General features: G+C 43.9%; 1 protein-coding gene across 20 annotated transcripts in view; it reads right to left on the reverse strand.

Annotated features, from left to right (window-relative positions):
* EYA1 (EYA transcriptional coactivator and phosphatase 1) overlaps positions 1–13660 on the reverse strand; it is a 239039-nt gene extending 225379 nt beyond the window's left edge. For 16 of the 20 annotated variants that reach the window (XR_004644761.1, XM_034763098.1, XM_034763097.1 and 13 more), the window contains exon 1: positions 13399–13496. The gene's annotated coding sequence lies outside the window, so the exon portion shown is untranslated. Of the gene's footprint in view, positions 1–13398 lie in introns of all 20 variants that reach the window. The other 4 variants (XM_034763101.1, XM_034763099.1, XM_034763102.1 and 1 more) reach the window with 3 other exon arrangements.
* Positions 13661–22134: the final 8474 nt, after the last annotated feature.

A 22134-nucleotide genomic window follows, 5' to 3' on the forward strand; every position in this document is an offset into this window, starting at 1 on the left:
GGCAAAAATTCAGCCTGCCTCCAAAGCTGTTGAAGGCCTCTGACAGCAGCACTAAATTAGCACTGACATTAGGGTTTAGCTTTCAATATAGAATAGCTGATTTACAATGTAATAATGTAATTTTAATTTTAAAAAATTAAACAAAGGCAACTGAGTTATCTTTATTATAAATGTCATGTAGAATATTTAACATTTAGTAAGTTTCACAAAAAACTAATTACCTCCCTTGCGTTGTAGCAAAAATTACATCTGAATTACTCAGAGTATCTATTACACAGAGGTTATTATATGCAAAATAGGTCATCTAATATGGGGGAAAATACCTCACAAATTATGGGAAAGACAACACCCAAATTGAGGGGAAATCATGAAAATACGTATCCTTTTTTTCTTTCTATATTACTTCTGGGATCAATTAACCACTTTGCTTACTTAAATATTATTATTCAATATGTATATGGTGATAGCACCTAAAGACCAACCAGGTCACAGAATCATTGTGTTAAGCACTGGTGTGACCCAAGGACCCTTGGTGCAACTGGCAGAGAGCACAAGGAATGTAGAAGGTCTTGCAGGGATCCTCTGGGTCAGATATTTTCATAACAGTTCACCAAGGGTGACATGTGAGGTTTCTACCGAGAGCCAGTACCCCATTGCTCATCATAATCACTGTGCAATATGTGTATGGATAATACTTATGGATTTATGCATCTATACTAAAATTCATGTTCTTAAGGACTGGGAATTAAGGCAGGTCACCAGGGGGTGACATAACTCAGAACTTTCAGACAGGAGGTTACAGACGCTTATCCCTCTGTCCGGCCACAAGAGTATTCTGTATTTTATGACTCACAATGGAGGCCTATTTTCACACTGAGCAAGATACTAGTTGAAAGACTGCAAAATCTACAAGAGAGAAAACCTACAGGGAAAAAAAAAACGCCCAGCAGGGGAGAATCATGTTTATGACTAACATCAAAAGATAGTCTGGTATATCAGGGAATCCAAAGAAACACAGTGAATCCTTAACCGAGGAAATAAGCTGACAGTGTTGTTTGTCTCATGAAAAGAGGATCAAAGCCAGCCTGGCTGTAAAGTGCTGGTGAGCAATACACCTCTACCCCGATATAACGCGGTCCTCGGGAGACAAAAAAAATCTCACTGCGTCAGGAGCGCCGCCAGCATTTTTGCCGCCCTAGGCAGTGGAAGGTCCTGCTCCCGAAATACCACCCCCAACAGAGGCGACAGAAGGTCCCGCCCCCAAAATGCCGACGACGACCAGGGCGGCTGAAGATCCAGCCACCGCGGTCGCCGCCCCCCAAATGTTAGTGCCCTAGGCACTAATGGATTGCACTGGCCCTGCACTGTGTTATAGGTGAGACCGCATTATATCGAACTTGCTTTGCCCCCCACTTTTGCAGCCCTCCACTTCCCGCCGCCGGTGAGTGCGGGGAGGTTGGAGAAAGGACGCCCTGCGCACTCACCGGCGGCGGGAAGCAGAGCGCTGCAGCTGGGAGCTGGCGGAGTAGAGTGGGCTGGGGCTGGGCTGCTCCGATTCCCGCTGCCGGTGAGTGCGGGGAGGTTGGGGAAAGGACGTCCCCTGCGCTTAACGGCGGCGGGAAGCGGAGTAACGCAGCCCCAGCCCACTCTACTCCGCCAGCTCCCAGCTGCGGCGCTCTGCTTTCCACCGCCAGTGAGTGCGCAGGGCGTTCTTTCCCCAACCTCCCCGCACTCACTGGTGGTGGGAAGCGGAGCGCTGCGGCTGGGAGGTGGTGGAATGGAGCGGGCTGGGGCTGCATTGCTCCACTTCCCGCCGCCGGTGAGTGCGGGGAGGTTGGGGAAAGAACACCCTCTGCACTCACCGGCGGCGGGAATAGGAAGCGGAGGGATGCGGCCCCACCCCCAGCCGTGTCGCTTAGGGGGGCGTTGGGGAAAGGTCCCGCACTCACCTGAAGCGGGTAGCGGAGCGCCGCAGCTGGGAGCTGGCAGAGTGGAGCGGGCTGGGGCCGGGCTTCTCCGCTTCTGCCGCTGCCGGTGAGTGCAGGAGGGATCCCTCCCCCCAAACCCCCTCCCCCGAGCGACACCGCTGGGGCTGGGGTGAGGGAAGCGGAGCAGAGTGGGCTGTTCCCGGCCCCCCGCTATTCCCCTGGGCCACTCTGGGACTGCGGGGCCCCCAAAATTGCCCCCCCACAGCTCCTGCCTCCTAGACCCTGGGGGGGGAGCCCCTGACCGCCCCCGAAACCCTCTGCTCCTTATCCAACCCCTCCACCCTGGCCAGGCCCGGCACCCTTAACACGTTGCTCAGAGCAGCGTCTCAGAGCTTTACCACGTTGTATGTGAACCCGTGTTATATCGGGGTGAGTTATATTGGGGTAGAGGTGTACTTTATTAGACAAGAGAGTATCTTGTTAATTAAGTCTAGGCTCCAGAATGTGTGTTATAACTTTATTTAAATAAACTATTTGTTTACAATATTTCTGCTTGCTCCTACTTTGAATTATTTTGTTAAAATTGACATATACTTGATTTCATTATAAATGTATCTGACTACTGTGTATTAAGCAGAGCTGTGGTTTGGGGTAGAACTAGTAAGCTGGGGTGTACTCCTTCTTTGGAAGCAGCAGATTTGCGACTACTACGAGTCTCCAGTGAAACAGGGGCTGGACACTCCAGGGAGTCACTTGGACGGTTCAAGGGTTGGAGTGTGCCTTTTTCCTAACCTGTAGAGAGACAGACGGGCCTGTAGAGGTCTATGGGGGAGTGCTTGTGTTGCCCATAGCTGGTGGAGTTGGGGAGCTGGCCCCTGGCAAGCACAGACAAGACTTCCTCATGCTATGTGCAGGTGGTACTGAGGTGCTTCAGAATGCTGAGTACCCCGGGAAGCATCAGAGCTGCACAAACATAAGATAAATGACAGCCCCTGCCCCAAAGACTTATTCGTATTTTTTAAAAGGTAATAAAACTACAAAATGTAAACAAGCATAAAAAGGACAATAAGGACAACCTGGGGAATTACAGAGCAGTCAGCTTAACTTCAGTACCCAGAAAGATAATGGAGCAAATAATTAAGCAATCAATTTGCAAACACCTAGAAGATAATAAAGTGATAAGTAACAGTCAGCATGGATTCGTCAAGAACAAATCATGTCAAACCAACCTAATAGCTTTCTTTGACAAGGTAACAAGCCTTGTGGATAGGAGGGAAACAGTAGATGTGGTATATCTTGACTTTAGTAAGGCTTCTGATACTGTTTTGCATGCCTTACTCATAAACAAAGTAGGGAAATACAACCTAGATGGAGCTATTAGAAGGTGGGTGCATAACGGATTGGAAAACCATTTCCAGAGGGTAATCATCAGTGGTTCACAGTCAAGCTTGTAGCGCATATCGAGTGGGGTCCCGCAGGTATAAGTCCTGGGTCCGGTTCTGTTCAATATCTTCATCAATGATTTAGATAATGGCATAGAGAGTACATTTACAAAGTTTGCCGATGATACCAAGCTGGGAGGGGTTGCAAGTGCTTTGGAGGATAGGATTAAAATTCAAAATTATCTGGACAAACTGGAGAAAGAGTCTGAAGTAAATAGGATGAAATTCAATAAGGACAAATGCAAAGTACTCCACCTATGCAAAGTACTCCAACAATCAGTCGCACACATACAAAATGGAAATGACTGCCTAGGAAGGAGTACTGCAGAAAGGGATCTGGGGGTCATAGTGGATCACCAGCTAAATATGAGTGAACAGTGTAACACTGTTGAAAAAAAGCAAACATCATTCTGGGATGTATTAGTAGGAGTGTCGTAAGCAAGACACAAGAAGTAATTCTTCTGCTCTACGCTGGACCGATTAGGCCTCAACTGGACTGTTGTGTCCAGTTCTGGGTGCCACATTTCAGGAAAGATGTGGACAAATTGGAGAAAGTCCAGAGGAGAGAAACAAAGATGATTACAAGTCTAGAAAACATGAACTACAAGGAAAGATTGAAAAAACTGGGTTTGTTTAGTCTGGAGGAGAGAAAACTGAGCGGGGACATGATAACAGTTTTCAAGTACATAAAAGGTTGTTACAAGGATGAGGGAGAAAAAAAATTTCTCATTAACCCCCGAGAATAGGACAAGAAGCAATGTGATTAAATTGCAGCAAGGGAAGTTCAGATTGGACATTAGGAAAAACTTCCTAACTGCCAGGGTAGTTAAGCACTGGAACAAACTGCCTAGGGAGGTTGTGGAATCTCCATCAGAGGATGTTTTTTAAGAGCAGGTTAGACCAACACCCATCAAGGATGGTCTAGATAATACTTAGTCCTGGCATGAGTGCAGGGGACAGGACTAGATGACCTCTTGGGCTGCCTTTCAGTTCTATGATTCTATAGAAAGTACTTCATGTTGGATTTCATTCCCTTTGCTCTACGATGATATCCAAAGGTGGATAGTTCCTTCTCTTTATATGGAATGGTAGCAATGCATATCTTCATAGTTAGCTTAAGGTGACTTTCTCCTGTAAGGGAAAGGCTCATAAAGACTTCTTAAAAGTCATCAAATGCACACCAGCAAGGACGGGGAGATGAGTCTGTATCCTCAATACACTAAGTGTGTCAGGTTACTATGGAAGGGCTTTCTACAACTCCACTCCTTCTGCACATGTCAATAACTTGACCTCAAAACCTAACAATAAAGGAGATCTGTTAAAGGCTGAGCAGAATTATATATATATTTAGGGTAGTCTTTTAAAACAGGAAGTTGCCGATTAAGGATAATCTCTTGCACCGATTTCAGGGTACACATGAGTTACAAACAAGGATCAATGTTTTGGCTGGCAAATCTGGACTCTGCAGCTTAGCTGCCTACATAACCTGATGCACATGTAGAGAAATTATCCTCCTAACTGCTGATATATGCTCTGAGCAACAGTTACATATATGGTTTGATGACAAGCAAAACAAAACAAAAAAACAGTATAGGACATGTCACAATTGATTATTTCATAAATGGGAGGTCCAACCCAATTGTAACCTTGCATAGTAGAAAAATATATTCTATCCAGGTTCTTATGCCATGTTCATCATCATAGTATCTAAGTGACATATAACCAATCTCAATGCAAACTTTGGTTCCTAAGGCCACTGAACCTGACTCTTCACTCTAGCTGACCCGTTCTTGGTACAAGCAGGTGTGTTGTGTTCCCTTTATTCTAGGCCCTGCCAACCTCCTAGAATACCTTAAAGCAGTCTCTGGGCTACTGTAGCTTATATTCAGCTCCAGTTGGCCCCTAGGTGTGCTTCTGATAGCCAAGAATAGCTGAAGTAGAGCAGTGCTTAAGCCATGCCTCTTTGCCAATTATATACACCCTACATGTCCCCAGCTCCAGGGTGTTTGGAAGAAAGGGACGTGGAGCATTTCCTCTGCTACTGCACCATGTGGAGAACCACTTTATGTTGGAGGATTCCCTGGTGATTGGTTCCGCTGCTATGCAGTCCCTTTATTTCACCAGAATAAGATAATTTTGAAAATTTGACACAGATACTATCCCGCTAGCATATTATTTTCAACCTAATACTGCATTTTTGTGAAGTCGCAGAGCTGACTGCTATATGTAGGTCAAATCCTAAACACAACAATAAGCTCCCACCCTACTCAACGTGCTGGAATGAAAAATACCAGACACACTTTTCCATATCTGGGTCTTGAAAGCTTAGAGGTGGTTTGTTAGGGAAGGGGAGAGGTGTTTTGTGCCTCAGTTATCAAGCTTTATTCTAGTGCTACTAGTGAATGATAGTGCATACATAGAGTTTTATGTCCAAATTTTAAAGAGGTCAGTGGCTTGGGTTTTAGGGTTATATTCAGGAAGTTTGCTTTCTAGCATTTGGTAAAGAATTATTACCAAACGCTAAAAAAGAAACTTGCTAAACATAACAGCTTTTTTTTTTTTTTTAAAAAGATCAATTTAGACAGAAACCTACTAGCAGCTTTGAAAACAATTAAAGCCATTGCTTGGGGTGGACAGCCCATCCATTCCAACATAGAAACTCTGCAGCTGCAGGTTTGGTAACCTCTCTGAAGTGGCCCTAGGGATCTCAATCTAATGGATTAGACAGGGACCCAGATCTGCAAAATGTAATGTACTCACAAACTGTATAAATTTCTCAGGAGTCAAATGCACACCAGCAGGGATGGTGACATGAATCTGAATCCATAAATTTTGGGTCTGCATCAGACGTTCCTGTGTAAGTGCAGTCATAGTGAAAATTCCCACATAACAAGTCAGTTTTGGAGTCTACCATGTGAGGTAGGTGTCTGCTTTTGCACACACACACTCACTCAAAAAGAACAACCCTCTCTCCATCTCAACAGGTGGACACTGTTCCACAGTGTCTAGATCTGTGGCTGGGGTGAGGTTTTTTGCGGGGGGAAGGCTGCTGCATTGATTTTTGTTTGTATGATTAGCTTGAATGTTTAAATATATGGCAAGGGTTCCTACAATCCTGGACAGGGACTTCTATAGATCTAAATAAATAAAATATACAGTGGATAAGGACATCCTGCAAAAATCTAGTGCAATATATGAAGTCATCACTGCTGTAGTGACTAGCATTTCCAGAAGGCTCCTACAGAAGACAAGCAAAGAGTATCCCTGTAATTCCCCGTGCAAGATCTTGCCATTCAAAGAGATGTGTATCCATTTCTCTTCTGAGTAATTCGATAAAATGTAACACATCTCATCATGAATAAGTTCCAATATATATTACAAATCCTATTGTCCTAATTTTAACACTTCTGGAATGACCAAATGGATAATGTTTCCCTTTCACTGTTTTACAATACCAAGTATGACAACACAACAGAATACAAATTGCTTACCCAAAATGTGACAGAGATAGAAGGTGACACACCAAAACCTAACAGCTGTTTAAAAAAAAAAAAAATTACAAATTAGGAGGACGGATAGCTCAGTGGTTTGAGCATTGGCCTGCTAAACCCAGGGTTGTGAGTTCAATCCTTGAGGGGGCCACTTAGGGATCTGGGGTAAAATCAGTACTTGGTCCTGCTAGTGAAGGCAGGGGGCTGGACTCTATGACCTTTTGGAGGTCTCATCCAGTTCTATGAGATAATATAATATATGGAGATATACTATTATTATAAAGCATGGAGGCCCTCTGATATTGCACATGGGCAAACTAACCACTCAGGTAAAAGCATCTATGAAGCTTGCTCCAGAACACATAAGGTAAAAAATGTATTTCTTTGTGCCCATATATTATGTAGATTCTGTAGTAAAAGGAGCCCTCAGATAAACCTTTCCAACATGGATGTGACCTGGTGGTGCCTCTTGCTATTGTAAGGAATAGCTAACTTAGATGCCTGTAAATCCAATTAGGATTTATGGGTGGGGGATAGGTACCTAATCACCATTTGTCCCTAAAACTCATCCTATATGCCTAAATTTGCTGCACATGTACTTAACTCGTAACGGGCAAAATTTGGCTCTTTCAGCACTGCTCTACATCGTAGCCTGCTAGACCCGTCAACCACTACGAGTCTAAAATACCTCATTTTAATGACATCTGTCAGTTTAAAAGTTGACTGAAAAGCACGTTATCACTTAGGCCCATATACTGCCCCTGGTTAACATGAAAAATAACAACTTACATTGAGATTGATGGGAGTTGCATGTGTTTGTTGAGCAACTGGGATGTCGGAGGGAGGGAAGGAGAGGGAATCAGCACTGGTCATGGGGGGGTCTGGGACAGCTACACCACAGGATCCTATTCTCTAGAAATAGTGACAAAGACTGTGGCTGGAACCTGACGAGTCACAGGGCAGCTTAGGAGCACATAGTTTCAGCCCATGGGTCCAAACACATTTCTACATGGCACTAAATTTTGATTGCCAAACCTGTTCTTAAATGTCACTATCACATATGTACTTTTTGTTTCTTTTCTGTTTGGAATGAATAGCTCCAAGACACATTTAGAATTAATATTAGTTTAAGAAAATGTTACTGTGACAGAGAGGCCCTTTGCTGGTTCACTGCTCTGTGACAGCAACGTGTCAGGCCTGACAAACTCACTATACACCTAACCTTGCTGCAATGGCATTTATCTAAAAAGAATATCTATTAGGTATCAAATGAAAACTTATAACACACTGGCCATTAATATCATTGTGAAATGTATGTATTAACACTATATGAACAACTACAGATACTTAGTGATATGATGCTTTAAAGTCTGTGACCAAACAAAGGGAGAAATAGGTTTCCTTCCAGATAGGAGGGAAAGTAGTTATCTCCCTGTCTATAATGTAAATTGAGCAGGGTTAACCAAAGGCAATGGTGACTATATTTGAGTCAACGGGAAATGCAAATTAACAAGAAAATGTGAAAAAGGGACCTGATGTCTGCACCACAAAGAACACACAGCAGGAGAGAGGAACTTTATCTCGGAGTACATATCAAAAGAATATATTTCAAAGATTTTCTGGACTGCAAGAAGAAGGGGAAAGAATTTCTTTACTTATCCATCACTGAGGGAACAAATAGGTCAGCGCTCTATGCATCCATGACCAGTGGAGCCCCAGCTATGTGGGTTGGTGGTACTGAGCATGAGAAACAGCTGTAGGTGAGAAAAACTGCTTTAGACAAAGACTGGAGCCTGCCAAGGTTATATGCAGTAACTCCGAAGCATGTTATACTTGCGTTTTATTTGTAACCATTTTTGTTTCTATTATCTTTGCTTAGTATCACTTAAATCTCTGTTCTTTATTAACAAACATATTCTTGGTTTTAGTATAAATTCATCTCAGTGATGTAATATTAATGTAAACCGTGCATCCTCAGCTTAGCTAAGAGGCTGGTGTGTGTACTATCTTTGGAGTCAACAGACTTGGTAATATCTATGAGTATCCAGTGTCAGGGACTGGATGCTGTAGAGGAACCCTCTTCATGGTTTTTCTCAAAGGTTGGGGTGCACCTAGGGTGACCAGATGTCCCAATTTTATAGGGCCAGTCCCAATTTTGGAGGCTTTTTCTTACATAGGCACCTATAACCCTCCCACCCCCACCCCAATTTTTTTCACTTGCTATCTGATCACCCTAGGTGCACTTACTGTTAACCTGCAAGGCAAGGATAGGACTGGCAGAGTCCTGAGGAGAGTGCTGGAAAGACTGGTGTTGCACTGGAGCTGATGCCCAGTTATCAAACATAGACTCCCTCACACTGGAGGCAAGGGAGGTAACAAGGTCACCCACAGTCCTGGGCACTCCTCAAAGGTGTCATAGTTACAAAGCGTTAATAAATGTTATGAAACTTATGAATGAAAAGTCTGAAAACACAAAACATAAAATGCAACCAGAATATTTACCTAACCAATGAGTGACAGAAAGCTATTTTACACTTATATATTGACTTTACAACCTACATTTTGGTACTGATGAAACCAAACAGATGTAATAACTATGTATCTGTTTTAAAAAGCCTTTTTTTGCATTTGTTATAAGTGTTGTTTAAAGGTTATGGTATTGCTTGATTTTACATTGCCACGTTGTTTTTGTAAAGAAGGTTATGAAATACTTCCAGTCTACAAATTTGATACCTGGCTGTAAGATATTTTATCACACACAAAATATACTAGTTTTGCATATCGTAGCCCAAAATAGTAACGCTTTACTAACATTCAGGTACCCGTAATTAATACAAAAATCACATTTAAAAGTATCACAGCTATCTATGCTTCCAACAAATTTGCTAATCTTAATTCTCTTTCAAACGTTAACCACTTTCACCATCATTGCTCAAGGTTATAAGAAAGTTATTTACTGGCTTAGACAAAGGAAAAACAGTTTTATAAAGAGTAAGAAAGGTAAATAATAGAATGAATTTGCCCATATTACATCTGCATATAGCATGTACCTTTGCTTCATAACACAGTAATTGCATATTTTCTCTCATGTGGGCACTTCTGCTAAACAGTCACAAAAAAGGACAGCTTCAGAGAATACAATAATCTAGTATGCTAAGTGCTCCTCTACCCCGATATAAGGCGACCCGATATAACACGAATTCGGATATAACGTGGTAAAGCAGCGCTCCGGGGGGGGGAGGGGGGGGAAGGGAAGGGGCTGCGCACTCCGGCGGATCAAAACACGTTCACTATAACGCGGTTTCACCTATAACGCAGTAAAATTTTTTGGCTCCCGAGGACAGCGTTATATCAGGGTAGAGATGTACAAAGGGAAGACTCTGGAAATGTATGGGTTGAAATCCTGGCCCGATTGAAGTCAATGGCAAAATAACCAGTGGATTAATCTTGGCTGTGTCACTGATCCTCTCTGCAGCCTTCATTGAATCACTTAAACCTTCTGCCTTACATTTTTTTATAAGATGAAGATAACTGTACCTCCCACAAGGAGATAGACGATCCTCCCTTTATCTAAAATCCATTCCCCCTGGCCTCCACTGCCTCCCTTAGCCCCCCGCCCCCATCCATTCTCCCCATCACCTCTGGCCCCCACCTCCCTACCCACTTCCCCATCCAGGGATAATTTGTCCCTGGGCTTGCCAGGGATGACTATATCTGTTGTTGTGAAAAGTCATATTTGTATGTTTAATCACTTTTCACAGCAGCAGACTTACTTGCTAGCAAGTCTAAAAAAAAGCAGCAACAACAAAAAGACAAGAATGTGCATGTGCAAAGTACCTTATTTGTGTTTCTATTCTGTTTAGGTCCAGTAAAGAATAGAAACAAGTGTACATTATTTTTATTAGAGTGCAAAAAATCCCAACATAAATAAACTGCAATGATTTGGACATGTATATGGGCATATTTATTTGTCTTTCCTAAACCTAATTAGGAATTTTAGTTAAAACTGTAAAAGTGGCCACCAGCAAGAGTTGGTGGCCGCACTCTGAGGCCACCAAAATTTTTAGACTCACAGACTCATAGACTTTAAGGTCAGAAGGGACCATTACGATCATCTAGTCTGACCTCCCGCATGATGCAGGCCACAAAAGCTGACCCACCCATCCTGGAATAATTCTCTCCCTTGACTCAGCTGTTGAAGTCCCCAAATCGTGATTTAAAGACTTCAAGTCATAGAGAATCCTCCAGCAAGCGACCCCTCCCCCATGCTGTGGAGGAAGGCAAAAAACCTCCAGGGCCTCTGCCAATCTACCCTGGAGGAAAATTCCTTCCTGACCCCAAATATGGCGATCAGCTGAAACCCGAGCATGCGGGCAAGATTCTCCAGCCAAACACTCCGGAAAAAGTTCTCTGTAGTAACTTTTAATATCCCATCATTGACCATTATTACTAATTACCAGCGAAGGAACGTTATTGACCTATTGACTAAAATCACGTTATCCCATCAAACCATCCCCTCCATAAACTTATCAAGCTTAATCTTAAAGCCAGAGAGGTCTTTCGCCCCCACTGTTTCCCTCGGAAGGCTGTTCCAGAACTTCACCCCCCTGATGGTTAGAAACCTTGGTCTAATTTCAAGCCTAAACTTCCCGACGGCCAGTAGTTGTGAGAACCCCTGCTCTATATAGAAGGCAGATCAAACACTCCCATCTTTTGTGCCTCCGCTTCACTACATTGGCAATCATTTAATTCAAAGTAAAAAACAATTAACTTGAGATAGCTAACATGTCTGTAAGGCTAATCTAAACACTCAAAGGTTTGTTCTAGACTATTGTGGAAGTCTTGAACTATTGCTACTGTACAGTGCTCCTCCTATATTCTGTCTGTATTTTAACAAAGTTAATACAAATTGCTCTCCTCCATGCAATGTAACAGAAGAGAACAATGTTCCTTAGAGTCTAGAAAGAAAACAAATTTGAACCTAATGTTATTTAATTTAAGAAAACTCTGCTCTTTGTAATTGTGTATACTGTACTTATGTTGTGTGTGAAGTGGTATTTGGAATAACAAAAACAATTTTTAAAAGGAGAGGCAGTTAAGCCAAAACAATTGGTTCTCAACATTTTTGGATCCACAATCAACAAAATGGACCAAAAAGAATCACCCTGTAACCAATTATAATGCGGTTGTAGGATGTGGGTCATAGGAAGACATAATAGAAAGATTTTGGATGCTGGGGCTGCGGTGGATAAGGACAGCAAGGGGAACCTGTAGGCATGAACCTTCCCCAGTCCCAAAGCTTAGCATTGTCAAGGATGAGAAGGAAAAGCCAATGGCTGGAGCTTGAGGACAGGAAAGGGTAGAGGGCAAGTTCTTTCCCTGCCCTCCCCACCCCTAATTCCTGGCAACCACAGGGTATTACTGATTTTCTTCCCCTCACTGCCAATGGAAATGACCCATTTCTGAGTCATGCCCCACATGGGTTGAGAAACACTCGTTTAGAGAAATAAGAAGACTACTGAAGTGAAGTGCTCCTGAGATTTAATCCTGGCACTAACAATGTCTCACCATGCAACCTTGGATAGATAACTTTACTCTGTTTTCTCCTCTGTAAAACAGAGATAATACCCACCTATCAGAGTGGGCTGTTGTGAGGATTAGTTATTTAACATATACTGTGTTCGAAGTGAGACCACTCAGAAAAGGGTTGAAGAGAAACATCCTACTGCTTCTGTGCATTACTGCAGAACTGCACATTATTTTATGATTTGCTCTACGTACCAAACACACATCCAAGCAATTCCAAGGCCAAAAGGACCTTTCTCTCCCTTCCCCTCCCCCTCCCCAGTCATCATTTCAACTCCTAAAAACACACATGAAGACATTCACAATGAGAGTGACATTCAGCTCATTTAAATACTTCATAGCTTCAAATAATGTCAGTCATATACCCAGGTGTCTGGCCCTGGAAACTGGAACTGGTCATCTAACCTATGTGCATGATGCAGTCCCCTAGGAGCAACTATGGACAGGCAGCACAAGTGTCAGCACCTTGCAGGGCTCAGACATCACAGTGCCTTCCACTCTCCCCGCCTCCCCCCAATGACCTTTGCTGTCTTTCTTTCAACTCCCTTGGCTTAACTATAGAACTAGAAGGAGAGACTATTCTGCATTTAAACCTCCTGCAAATCCTGCGCACAGGGAGCCAGCTAAGAGCTACTGTGGCCGGCCCTTAATATTTGCCGCGGTCTCTGGGGCTGAGTGGCAGGTTACAATTTCACAAGATCTAATCGTCCATGCACGTAAAACAAACAGGCTCCCCACAGAGCCGTAGCATTTACCCCCCATGAACCCCCATTTGCAGCCCCACGTGCCAGGCAACATTCAGACCCGCATACATCCTCCCGGGGGCATGCAGGGGCCCCAGAACGCCTACAACCCCCGGGCCATGCGCACCCCCGCGCGGCGCCCCTCACCCGCCTGCTCCAGCGGGGCCATACGGGGAAGCAGGACGGGCAGCGCGATGACCGGACTCACTTCGAAGTGGAGGGCGCGGGGAAGCGGCGCTCCCGCAGCAAACGCCGGGGCGGGAGGCACGTTCTCGGGGCCCGCAGCGCTCAGGGTGCCTGGGCGGGGCGTGGGTGGCACCAGCCGGTTGGCGCTCACTTCCCCGGCCTTCAGTCCGGCGTCTCCTGCAGGAAGGAGTCCGGCCGCCGCCGCCCTCCACCTGAGCAGCCCCAGCTCCTGCCTCCCTCTCCGCCTCGCGGCCGCAGCGCGCCTACCCGGGCCCTGAGCGGCTGGAACGGTCCGCCCACGCCGCGGCCTGAGAGGCGCAGCCAGGAGCCGGAGCTGTGCTCGCCAGCGCCCGTCCTGCCCCCCCCCCCCTTTCTCCAGATTACTATCGAGGTCTCCCCATGCCCTTCAGTGGACGCAGGCGGGACCCCATGCTCTCAGCCACACCCCTAGGGGGTGTAAGGCAGTGCTGCCCTTGGCCCATGGGGTCCTTAAGCGCCAGGAAGCCTGAGGTCATTTTAGACACGGCAAGGGCTGGGCAGGCAGTGAGGGGGTCTTGGTGCCTTGCAGCGCTGCACATGGTCTTGTCTTAAAGGTCTGAGGGGTAGCCGTGTTAGTCTGGATCTGTAAAAAGCAACAGAGAGTCCTGTGGCACCTTTAAGACTGCATCCGACGAAGTGGGCATTCACCCACGAAAGCTTATGCTCCAATACATCTGTTAGTTGTAAAGGAGCCACAGGACTCTCTGTTGCTTGTCTTAAAGGGGCACTATGGGGTTAGAAATCACACCTGTCCCCTCCTCTGCCCGTGGGCACTCCACCATGGCCCCTGGGTTGCCTTCAGAATCCACTAGCAGAGCTTCCTGCCCTCCAAAGCCACCACCTGGCCAGAGGGGTGGGCAGCCCTCAGCCGGTGCTCCCTTCTGCTGTGTACACTGAGCATCATAAATGGACTCTGACCTTGTCAGCAGTATTTTATATTCAATGGCCTGTCCATAGGGTTGCCAACTTAGTGATTGCAGAAAACCGATCACCCTGGCTGCTCCTTCCTCGAGGCCCCGCCCCTTCTCTAAGGCTCTGCCCCTGCTCACTCCATCCCCAACCCCTCCCTGGCTTGCTCTCCCCCACCCTCACTCTCTCATTTTCATGGGGCTGGGGTGGGGGGTTGAGGTGCAAGAGGGGGTGAGGGCTCTCGTGGGGCCAGGGATGAGGGGTTTGGGATGCAGGACGGGGTTGGGGATGGGGCCGAGGGATTCTGCGTGTGGGAGGGGGTTCTGGGCTGGGGCAGGCGGTTCAGGTGTGGGAGGAGGTTTGGGGTGCAGGCTACAGGCAGCGCTTACATCAGGCGGCTCCCGGGAAGCAGCAACATGTCCCTCTGGCTCCTAGGAGCAGGGGCTTCCAGGGGGCTCCATGCACTCTCCCCATCTGCAGGCGCCACCTCTGCAGCTCCCATTGGCTATGGTTCCCAGCGAATGGGAGCAGCGGAGGCAGCACCCGGTGTCCCCCTGGCCACCCCTGCACCTAGGAGCCAGAAGGACATGCCAGCCGCTTCGGGGAGCCACATGGAGCTGGCTGCTGCAGCCAACAGGACTTTTAGCAGCTTGGTCAGCTGTGCTGACCGGAGATGCCAGGGTCCCTTTTCGACCAGGCTTTCTGGTAAAAAAACGGATACCTGGCAACCCTACCTGTCCACTCAGTGATATCAATTTCTTCTGCTGGAGGGAGGGGGCAGCAAGGGTAACCTGGGAGGAGTACCACGCAGGGAACCATGTTCCTGAGGGAGTATGGCATAAATCCAGGAAGCTGTGCAGAGGCACCAGGCCTTCTCCATGTGGACCTCAAACTATCTTCTCATTCAGAGAGCCAACCGTCTGCTAGTAAACATCATCCCTTCCAGATCTAATAAAGAGGAAACTCCATGGGCCATATTTCTCACTGTCTTGCCCCTTGTATAGTCATGACATCTGTCCAAAGTGGATATAAACCACTGTCAAATCAGAATTCTCTGCTCACTTAAACTAGAGATAGACCATTACACCTGTACAAGGTGAATCAGAGCCTTTGAGTCTAAAGTCAGATAGTTTGTCTAATGTAAAAGCATACATCCAATTTTGTTTGCTTTACCTATGTTAAAATCTTATGTATGTGACTAAGTGTTTGCAGGATTAAGGTCCAAATTTTATCCTTTTTTACCCACACATATACACACAAACTAAGGGGATGGGGAGCCATCACAACCTAATTTTCCCCCTTTATATTTCCCCGCTTAAGTAATTTCAAACACATTCTTCTCCTCTCCAATAAATAGTCCTAACAAACCTCTTCCAGCACGATACTATCCCCTTCTTTTGTGTTGATTATAAGGATTTTCCATTCCCCAAAGATACAAAACATATCTTTAATTTTTGACAAATAAAGGCCTGCATCCTACAATTTACACTTATTCCTATAAAGTCAGTGGGGCTACTCACATGCTTAGGGTTAAGCATGCACATAAATATTTGCAGAATTGGCATCTGACTCAGATGATGAAAATGAAAGTGAGTCAATCTGCACTGCTTTATATCATTATCAAGCAGAACCGGTCAACATCATGGAAGCATGTTCTCTGGAATGGTGGTTAAAGCATGAAGGGGCATACAAATATTTAACATACCTGGCATGTGAATACCTTGCAATGCCAGCTACAACAGTGCCATGTGAACGCCTGTATTCCTTTCAGGTGACATTGTAAATAAGAAGCAGGTACCATTATCTTCCATAAATGTAAACAAGCTTGCTTGTCAGAGCGATTGGCTGAACAAGAAGTAGGACTGAGTTGACTTGCAGGCTCTGAAGTTTTATATTGTCTTGTTTTTGAGTGCAGTTATATAAAAAATAATTCTACATTTGTAAGTTGCACTTTCACGAGGAAGAAATTGCACTGCAGTAGTTGTATGAGGTGAATTGAAAAATACTATTTCTTTATCTTTACACTGCAAATATTTGTAATAACAATATAAAGTGGGTTATGTACTCTGTATGCTGTGTTGTAATTGAACTCAATATATTTGAAAATGTAGAAAATATTTGAATAGATGGTATTCTATTGTTTACCAGTGCAATTAAAAGTGATTAAAAAAATCTCATAATCAATTTTAAAAATTGTTTGACAGTCCTAGAACATAGCATAGAATGTCAATCTTTAAATGTTATATAGCACATCAGTACCATGATACAGAAATTCTTCAGATCTGATCTTGCAATGTTTCTACTGACTTCCTACTACAGGTTTTTTCAGAGAGGGGAGGACTTGTGTCCATGCAGTAAGAAGGATGAACTAAGGCCTGTTGTCCCTGATCTATACACACATCACAACTGCTACTGGGGTTAAAGTTCAGTTCCACACACACATAGTCCTAAATGTTCTTGATACTTTCTGTTTAAAATAGAAACCATATGCTCCTTATGAAGCCTATTCCTATGAGATGTTGATCAATACCCTCAATGTCCATTGAAATTAATGGAAGTTGTGAATGCTCAACGCATGACGAGTTGCTGAGCTCCTTGTTGGAGCAGGCCCTTTATCTGCACTGGAACTCCCACTGATTTTAAGTGGTATATGACCCTTAATATTACTTCAAAATATTTTGAGGCTTTTTAATACATCTTATTGATTACTATTAGTAATGGATCCTATTCAATAACAAATGTACATATTCAGAGCTCTAGTATTTGGAAGACATCAATGCATTTGAGGGGCTGACAGCCATTCCTAGCTAAACTGTTCCTTTTCCTCATATTCTGACCCCCTCCAAAACAAGGAGGTCTCCAGAACTGTTTCTGGCATTTGTGATGAATCTCAGACCCCAATAAAGGGTATGGTTTGGCTAAAAGTAGTAAGAGATTTAGCACCATGTACAATTTCTCATCTGAAATAGGCATTTTAGGAGCCAGTTTCTTGAACACAAATTTCTTCCAGACACTGTTGGAATAAACAATGCTTTCTAGCCTCCTCCAATATATTGCCAATAGGATCTGTCTTTACACATCTTTCAGTTAAGTCAGTGATCCAAATACAAGATTCATTGCTCATAATTTGGATTTTTTACAATCTCAGAAATTTGGGTTCATTGACCAATGAGTGGATTATACTCTTCTATACAAAGTGTTTCTGGTTTTCCTTTTGGTCAGATCTAGAGCTAAATTCTACTCTTCTTATTCCTGGGAGTAAGTTGAGTAGTGCTTGGTCTGTAATATAGATCTCTTAATTTATGGAGTAATTTATTATTATAGTAGTGCCAAAAGGGACAACCACGAACAGGGCCGCATTGTGCTAGGCACAGTACAAAGTAGCAGATTGTAAGCTCCTGGGGCTGGGCCAATCTAAATGGACAAGATAGTCACAAAGCGAGGAAAGGGGGTGGGAGGGATGGGGTGGCATTTACTTAGGAAGAGAGAGGCTAAATGGAAAGGAAAGGGGGGCAGGTGTGGAGTGATGCTGAAGTGAAGAAACGTGAGGGAGAAGTTTGCGGCAAACAGCCAATCAGCACAGGGCAGAGAAATCCAGTAAATAGGGTAGAAAGTTATCAATGGCCAGAACTCAGCTCCCTGTTTTGGCTGCTTTTGCTCCCACCAGCTGGAGTCTCCGGCTGGCTCCTTTCTATAGTTCCCCGACCAAGGCCACTTTTATTCCCATTCTACTGCATAGCCCATACAGCTATGATAGAGTGAACTAAATTGTGCTCTACCACATGCATCATAGACAGAATTGTTAACCATAGACATGATCCTTCCTTATTCATGAAAATAAAGGCTTGCTAAAGTGGGCCCTTAAGTTCCAATTTCATAGTCAATTCTGCCCTCAGTTATACCTAACTGAAAGAAAGAGTGCAGCTTGACTTGCAGACTCCTAAGGGGAGTTTTCAGGGCTCACATTTCTGAGAGGGAAAACATGACTATTTTTTTAGTTGGAAACATCTATGTCTTTGAGACCCCATAAAGCTAGCACCCCATGATGCCACATTTATAAAATGACTTTTCACAACAGAACTTCACTTGAACTGTTTCAGAACAACTACAACACAGCAGAATAGAAATGGTTTCCACAAAAATGACTCAATTTCATCCTATTGCTCTTAGCTATGCTCTCTTGGACTGCCCTAAACAATTCATCTCACACCTTGGAGTTTACATTGTTTATATCCTTGGTTAGATTATTATTTTCTCCGCATTATAAGGTGGTCAAGAAAATGTAGTTCTTAAGGTTTCTTCCTAAGTAAATATATTTGATTGATAATCTTTCCAATCTAACTTCTTTTTCTGAAATCCCTTCAGTTTGTCAACATCTTTCTGGTTGTGAGGTACTCAGAATTGAACCCATTATTCTTCAGGTGGTCTTCCCAATGTGTTTGGAAAAAAAGGAACTGTCATCTTCCTGCTCCGTGACTTTAACATATTGTAAATTAAGGACTCCATCTGTTCCTATTGAAATGAATGGCAGACTCCAATGGAAGCCGGATGTGGTCTTTCAACATTTATTCCTGGATTTTTCTTAACTCGAGTTTTGCTATCATCATAGTCTATTCTGTACGGTCCTGTTAATCTCTTTGTGGATGAATAGTCCTTAGATCCATCCAGACACCACATTGTTCATCATTACTATTTTCTAAGGACCCAGTCTTGAAAACATTTACCCTTGCTTTGTTAATGGGGTACTCATGTAAGTAAGCCTAGTCACAGATATAAGAGTTTACAGGACTTGACCCCAAATGAAACATCTTTTAGATTACACTGGTCTACAATTTTTGAGAAGTCGTCTGCTTCAGAGATAAAATGTGCTATTTATTATGTATTTTGATGTGCTGAATTCAAATATGACAATTAAAACAACTGTTTGGCTACTGTTTCTAAGATATTTAAGATTTTACATTTTATGTCTGTGTATATTGTGTAGATAGTAGAGTTTTAATCATAAATTGTAAACCTAGGTCTTTTCATGTGTTTATGGTTGCTTTACATGATAATATTTCACCTGTCCTGTTTATGTAACACTTTAAAAATCAGCAAAAAGGTTATATAAATAAAATTTATTATGAAACAAAAGGCAAAAATTGATTATATACATAGTTTAGTCCTATTCAGTGTCTACTCGGCGCTTCTTGGCTTGTCTCTTGTATTCATTAAATGGAGCATCTCTTGTCACTGTCCAGCAATAGTCTGCAAGCATTGATGGGCTCCATTTGCCTTGATAGCGTTTCTCCATTGTTGCAATGTCCTGGTGAAATCGCTTGCCGTGCTCGTCGCTCACTGCTCCCCAGTTCGGTGGAAAAAAATCTAGATGAGAGTGCAAAAAATGTATCTTTTGTGACATGTTGCAACCAAGGCTTTTGGATGCCTTGAGGAGGTTTTCCACCAACAACCTGTAATTGTCTGCCTTGTTGTTTCTGAGAAAATTTATTGCCACTAACTGGAAGGCTTTCCGTGCCATCTTTTCCTTGCCAAGCAGTGCATGGTCAAATGTATCATCTCGAAGAAGTTCACGAATCTGAGGACCAACAAAGATACCTTCCTTTATCTTAGCTTCACTTAACCTTGGAAATTTTCCACGGAGGTACTTGAAAGCTGCTTGTGTTTTGTCAATGGCCTTGACAAAGTTCTTCATCAGACCCAGCTTGATGTGTAAGGGTGGTAACAAAATCTTTCTTGATTCAACAAGTGGTGGATGCTGAACACTTTTCCTCCCAGGCTCCAATGACTGTCTGAGTGGCCAATCTTTCTTGATGTAGTGGGAATCTCTTGCATGACTATCCCATTCACAGAGAAAACAGCAGTACTTTGTGTATCCAGTCTGCAGACCAAGCAAGAGAGCAACAACCTTCAAATCGCCACAAAGCTGCCACTGATGTTGGTCATAGTTTATGCACCTCAAAGGTTTAGGTTTCCTTCATATGGACTGCATGACCAACTGGAATTGATGGCAAAACATTGCCATTATGCAGTAAAACAGCTTTAAGACTCGTCTTCAATGAATCAATGAACAGTCTCCACTCATCTGGATCGTGAACGATGTTGAAGGCTGCCATCACACCATCGATGTTGTTGCAGGCTACAAGATCACCTTCCATGAAGAAGAATGGGACAAGATCCTTTTGACAGTCACGGAACATGGAAACGCTAAAATCACCTGCCAGGAGATTCCACTGCTGTAGTCTGGAGCCCAACAGCTCTGCCTTACTCTTGGGTAGTTCCAAATCCCTGACAAGGTCATTCAGTTCACCTTGTGTTATGAGGTGTGGTTCAGAGGAGGAGGATGGGAGAAAATGTGGGTCCTGTGACATTGATGGTTCAGGACCAGAAGTTTCATCCTCTTCCTCTTCCTCGTCTGACTCAAGTGAGAATGATTCTGGTGCATCAGGAACCGGCAGTCCTTCTCCGTGGGGTACTAGGCGTATAGCTGATGGAATGTTTGGATAATGCACAGTCCACTTTTTCTTCTTTGACACACCTTTCCCAACTGGAGGCACCATGCAGAAGTAACAATTGCTGGTATGATCTGTTGGTTCTCTCGAAATCATTGGCACTGCAAAAGGCATAGATTTCCTTTTCCTGTTCAACCACTGGCGAAGATTTGTTGCACAAGTGTTGCAGCATATGTGTGGGGCCCACCTCTTGTCCTGATCTCCAATTTTGCAGCCAAAATAAAGGTGATAGTCTTTCTTAACCATAGTGGTTATACTGTGCTTTTGTGATGCAAAAGTCACTTCACCACAAACATAGCAGAAGTTATCTGCACTGTTCACACAAGTACGAGGCATCTCTGCTCACTTTGGCTAAACAGAAATGTGTCCCTTTGCAAATTCAAACTCTGACAAATAAGAGAGCACGACACTGTATGATTTCTAGAGCTGATATAGGGCAATTTGTTCAGCAGAGTGATGTAAGCTTTGTTTTGATTGCATCATCAATGACTTCTAGGAATAACATGATGCAATTGATATCATGTATGACACAATACCAGCTTCAGATTGCATCATTCATTGTTTTGCCTAAAAAGCAAGTGCTGTCCAAACCCAGTCATAGATTTATTCATAGATCCAGTCAAAGATGTATTTTAGTCATTTCTAGTTTAAATTGAGATCCCTTCTCTTTATAACTCACTTATCTCCACCATTCCCAAATTAAGGGTCATATATATTGACTCAATAACATATCTTGAAAACTAGAGCCAATCAACAATTTTAAGCATCATTTTCGTTCTCAGTGACCCAGAATTAGTAAAGTTTGACTACATTTATTTCAGAATCATTTTGGCTGTAGAGCAGTGTTATTAGTCCTCAGATTAAATTGTATTATATCCTATCCATATTTCTAAACTCCCCATATTGTTGCTGTTTTATCCTTATTCTCATTCACATCTCCAAATTTAGTATTATCTGCAAATTGAAGTAATGTGTTAAACTTCAGTCTCTCTGATTAGCATGTGTTTAGGCGAATTTTTTCATAAAAAGGGGCCTAGAACTAGGATCTTAAATCCATATTAAGATCCTGAGCCAGTACTGGTGCCAGTGGCGCTATGGAGCCGGGCCCATCCTCAGAAGGGGCCCCAGCCTGCTCCACTTGCACTGCGCCCTGAAACCCCGCCAGCCCGCTGGCTCACCCCCCCCACCCCTGCCCCCCACTCCTCTCAGCCTGCTGGCTGGCCGGATCTCAGTGCACCTCTGACTCTGTGCAGTTTCTCCTTCCCACCACCTGTGGGGCCCCGTCTGTCTCCCCGGAGCTG

This window comes from Trachemys scripta, chromosome 2 (assembly GCF_013100865.1).
Source record: "Trachemys scripta elegans isolate TJP31775 chromosome 2, CAS_Tse_1.0, whole genome shotgun sequence".
NCBI classification, from domain to species: Eukaryota; Metazoa; Chordata; order Testudines; family Emydidae; genus Trachemys; species Trachemys scripta.